The following is a 5,000-nucleotide window of genomic DNA, read 5'->3' as shown; positions in this document are numbered from 1 at the left end:
GCGGAGGCCACCTTCGCGCGGGGACTTAGACCGACGGCAAACCGGTCGTGACCCGCGCCGGTCGCTAGTGCGCTGAGACGGTGCGCGAGCCGACTCGGCAGCGGCGCCTTAAGCGTCCGCGAACCGAGACGGCGCGCCTCCGCACCCAACTGAAAGCGAGCCGGCGACCTGACGGGCCCTCCCGTTTGCCTCTCAACGGTTTCACGTACTCTTGAACTCTCTCTTCAAAGTGCTTTTCAACTTTCCCTCACGGTACTTGTCCGCTATCGGTCTCGCGACCGTATTTAGTCTTAGGTGGAGTTTACCACCCGCTTTGGGCTGCATTCCCAAACAACCCGTCTCCGAGAAGACCCGAAGCGGCCAAGGCAAGCGCCCCTATGGGCCTAACACCCGCCCTGGGACGAGGCCTCGATCAGAAGGACACCGGCGCTCGCCGTTAGCCGCACTGGGACTTCCGTACGTCACAACTCGGCGCGCTCGAAAAGCGCGCAGATTCGACGCTGGACTCTTCCCGGTTCACTCGCCGTTACTCAAGGAATCCCTGTTGGTTTCTTTTCCTCCGCTTAATAATATGCTTAAATTCAGCGGGTGCTCTCGCCTGAACTCAGGTCGTATGTGTCAAGCGGGCCGCTTCTTACACGGCCCGCTGGCATCGCAAGTCGTCGCCGCCGGCGCCGACCGAGCGCGTACCGTCGCCGCCTTGGCCCACGGTCGGTCTTGATCTCGTGACCGGACCGACCGACCTGGACCCGCCCCTCAAACGTAGTTGAACACGTCGAGGGGCCGGCGGTGTACGGGACACGCGGTCGCGCCGAGAAAGCTCGGCGACCGCTTCAACTTGGGGCGACGCCCGGCCGTCTTCGCAGAGGCCAGGCGACGGCCCTCGGGTGAGGACGAACGCGACCCTGAGGCAGACGCGGTCCCGGGATTGACCCGAGACCGCAATTCGCGTTCAGAAGGTCGACGTTCAATGTGTTCTGCAATTCACATTACTTCTCGCACTTGGCTGCGTCCTTCATCGACTCGCGAGCCGAGTGATCCACCGTTAAGAGTCGTCCTCGACGTTTCGCCCGGCGCCGAAGCGCGCGGACGTCACACTGTGGGATCGACCACAAAACCACCACCGACAACAACTGCACAAAAACACCAACAAACGGCGCCGAGCGACCGCCGGGCTGGGCCGGCGGCACATCGAGCGCGGTGCCCAGAAGCCACCATCGCACTCGGCTGCCTTGCTATGCCAACGTGTTACGCGTGTCGCACGGGGCGGAACCCCGATTGACGGCCGCCCTCTCGGCGGCACCCAAAGACAATTAAGTGCGCGGTCGGCCGGGGCCTACCACCACTTTCGGTAATGATCCTTCCGCAGGTTCACCTACGGAAACCTTGTTACGACTTTTACTTCCTCTAAATGATCAAGTTTGATCGTCTTCTCGACACGCCGACGCGGCCGTTGCCAGCCGCGACGGGACCGATCCAAGGATCTCACTAAACCATTCAATCGGTAGTAGCGACGGGCGGTGTGTACAAAGGGCAGGGACGTAATCAACGCAAGTTGATGACTTGCGCTTACTGGGAATTCCTCGTTCAAGGGAAACAATTGCAAGTCCCTATCCCAATCACGAATGAGGTTCAACGGGTTACCCGGACCTTTCGGCCTAGGTTAGACACTCGCTGCTTCACTCAGTGTAGCGCGCGTGCGGCCCCGGACATCTAAGGGCATCACAGACCTGTTATTGCTCAATCTCGTGTGGCTAAACGCCACTAGTCCCTCTAAGAAGTTAGACGCCGACCGAGAAGGTCGCGTAACTATTTAGCATGCCAGAGTCTCGTTCGTTATCGGAATTAACCAGACAAATCGCTCCACCAACTAAGAACGGCCATGCACCACCACCCACAGAATCAAGAAAGAGCTCTCAATCTGTCAATCCTACCTGTGTCCGGGCCGGGTGAGTTTCCCCGTGTTGAGTCAAATTAAGCCGCAGGCTCCACTCCTGGTGGTGCCCTTCCGTCAATTCCTTTAAGTTTCAGCTTTGCAACCATACTTCCCCCGGAACCCAAAGACTTTGGTTTCCCGGAAGCTGCCGGAAAGGTCGTCATGGTAACGCCTCCCGATCGCTAGTTGGCATCGTTTATAGTCAGAACTAGGACGGTATCTGATCGTCTTCCAACCTCTGACTTTCGCTCTTGATTAAAGAAAACATTCTTGGCGAATGCTTTCGCAGTAGTTCGTCTTCCGCCGATCCAAGAATTTCACCTCTAACGGCAGAGTACGGACGCCCCCGTCTGTCCCTCTTAATCATTACCTCGTGCTCCGAAAACCAACAAAATAGAACCGAGGTCCTATTCCATTATTCCATGCAACACTATGCAGGCGAACAGCCTGCTTTGAACACTCTAATTTTTTCAAAGTAAACTTATCGGCCACCGCCGACACTCAGTCAAGAGCACCGACGGAGAACCGAAGGTGAGGCGAACGCAACCAGTGACACGCCTTGCGACGGACCGGCGGCGCTCGCCCAAAATCCAACTACGAGCTTTTCAACCGCAACAACTTTAGCATACACTGTTGGAGCTGGAATTACCGCGGCTGCTGGCACCAGACTTGCCCTCCAATGGATACTCGTTAAGAGTTTTAGGATTTACTCATTCCAATTACAGGGCCTCGTTAGAGTCCTGTATTGTTATTTTTCGTCACTACCTCCCCGTGTCGGGAATGGGTAATTTGCGCGCCTGCTGCCTTCCTTGGATGTGGTAGCCGTTTCTCAGGCTCCCTCTCCGGAATCGAACCCTGATTCCCCGTTACCCGTTATCACAAAGGTAGGCACGTAGCGTACCTTCGACAGTTGATAGGGCAGACACTTGAATGATACGTCGTCGGTGCAGAGACCGTACGATCCGCGTGGTTATCCAGAGTCATCAAACGTCACAGGACGAACCCGGTCGGTTTTGATCTGATAAAAGCGCGCCTCCCGAAGTCGGCGCTTAATGCATGTATTAGCTCTAGAATTACCACAGTTATCCACTTCGCTTACGAGACCAAATAAACCAAGACTGATTTAATGAGCCATTCGCAGTTTCGCTTTACGAGAACTCGTACTTGCACCTGCATGGCTTAATCTTTGAGACAAGCATATCACTACTGGCAGGATCAACCAGATAGCTGCGACAGCTGCGCTCGGCCCTTGCTGGGCCGCCCGGCGCGTGCTCGTCGCATTCGTTTAAGACCGAGGCGATCGCCTGCGGCCGTACTCAGCTTCGACAGTCGCTGGCCGCGACGTCCACGCTCTCGCCGGCAGTGCCAGGCGGAGCGATTTGCGTTTTTTCTTTGCTCGCCCTCTCTCGGGCTCGATCCATTCAGTTTCGCACAAACAAGAGCTCTGCCGGCCGCCTGCAGCGGTGCCTAAAACCCGGGCATAACAATGCGACCGTTCTGCTAGGCCGACAAGCGCTCAAGCCAGACGCTCGATCGAACGCCCCCTACATATTAGTCGAGACAACGGCTCGCTCATTAGCATCGCGTTTGTACTTTAACTTTTTTCGGCTCGGCTTCTTTCGACGCCGATGCCGGCGAAGCAGCACTCTCTCGCCCGCCAGCCACCGAGAAAAGGGTGCGCTCCGACCGGCCCCGCACCGCTCTTTCATGGCTCATTCGAGTTTACTGTCTTTCGCTCTGACATGCCTTACCTAGGGTTAGGTTAGTATGCTTGCACGTTTGTACTTTAACTTTTTTTGGCTCGGCTTCTTTCGACGCCGATGCCGGCGACGCAGCACTCTCTCGCCCGCCAGCCACCGAGAAAAGGGTGCGCTCCGACCGGCCCCGCACCGCTCTTTCTTGGCTCATTCGAAATTACTGTCTTTCGCTCTGACATGCCTTACCTAGGGTTAGGTTAGTATGCTTGCACGTTTGTACTTTAACTTTTTTCGGCTCGGCTTCTTTCGACGCCGATGCCGGCGACGCAGCACTCTCTCGCCCGCCAGCCACCGAGAAAAGGGTGCGCTCCGACCGGCCCCGCACCGCTCTTTCTTGGCTCATTCGAAATTACTGTCTTTCGCTCTGACATGCCTTACCTAGGGTTAGGTTAGTATGCTTGCACGTTTGTACTTTAACTTTTTTCGGCTCGGCTTCTTTCGACGCCGATGCCGGCGACGCAGCACTCTCTCGCCCGCCAGCCACCGAGAAAAGGGTGCGCTCCGACCGGCCCCGCACCGCTCTTTCATGGCTCATTCGAGTTTACTGTCTTTCGCTCTGACATGCCTTACCTAGGGTTAGGTTAGTATGCTTGCACGTTTGTACTTTAACTTTTTTTGGCTCGGCTTCTTTCGACGCCGATGCCGGCGACGCAGCACTCTCTCGCCCGCCAGCCACCGAGAAAAGGGTGCGCTTCGACCGGCCCCGCACCGCTCTTTCTTGGCTCATTCGAAATTACTGTCTTTCGCTCTGACATGCCTTACCTAGGGTTAGGTTAGTATGCTTGCACGTTTGTACTTTAACTTTTTTTGGCTCGGCTTCTTTCGACGCCGATGCCGGCGACGCAGCACTCTCTCGCCCGCCAGCCACCGAGAAAAGGGTGCGCTCCGACCGGCCCCGCACCGCTCTTTCTTGGCTCATTCGAAATTACTGTCTTTCGCTCTGACATGCCTTACCTAGGGTTAGGTTAGTATGCTTGCACGTTTGTACTTTAACTTTTTTCGGCTCGGCTTCTTTCGACGCCGATGCCGGCGACGCAGCACTCTCTCGCCCGCCAGCCACCGAGAAAAGGGTGCGCTCCGACCGGCCCCGCACCGCTCTTTCATGGCTCATTCGAGTTTACTGTCTTTCGCTCTGACATGCCTTACCTAGGGTTAGGTTAGTATGCTTGCACGTTTGTACTTTAACTTTTTTTGGCTCGGCTTCTTTCGACGCCGATGCCGGCGACGCAGCACTCTCTCGCCCGCCAGCCACCGAGAAAAGGGTGCGCTCCGACCGGCCCCGCACCGCTCTTTCTTGGCTCATTCGA

The 5,000-nt window shown here is 56.5% G+C and overlaps 2 non-coding genes and 1 pseudogene across 2 annotated transcripts; all 3 read right to left on the bottom strand.

Moving 5' to 3' along the window:
- The window catches only part of LOC144420368 (large subunit ribosomal RNA), a 3,695-nt pseudogene extending 3,083 nt beyond the window's left edge, over nucleotides 1–612 (bottom strand).
- A 288-nt stretch (nucleotides 613–900) lies between these two features.
- LOC144420215 (5.8S ribosomal RNA) lies at nucleotides 901–1,054 on the bottom strand. Its single transcript, XR_013474568.1, has one exon. It is a non-coding gene; the product is annotated as a 5.8S ribosomal RNA (ribosomal RNA).
- A 298-nt stretch (nucleotides 1,055–1,352) lies between these two features.
- LOC144420282 (small subunit ribosomal RNA) lies at nucleotides 1,353–3,162 on the bottom strand. Its single transcript, XR_013474635.1, has one exon. It is a non-coding gene; the product is annotated as a small subunit ribosomal RNA (ribosomal RNA).
- Between the last annotated feature and the right edge of the window lie 1,838 nt (nucleotides 3,163–5,000).

This window comes from Styela clava, chromosome 2 (genome assembly GCF_964204865.1).
Source record: "Styela clava chromosome 2, kaStyClav1.hap1.2, whole genome shotgun sequence".
In the NCBI taxonomy this organism is placed as follows: domain Eukaryota; kingdom Metazoa; phylum Chordata; class Ascidiacea; order Stolidobranchia; family Styelidae; genus Styela; species Styela clava.
This window is presented reverse-complemented; position numbering and strand designations above follow the sequence as displayed.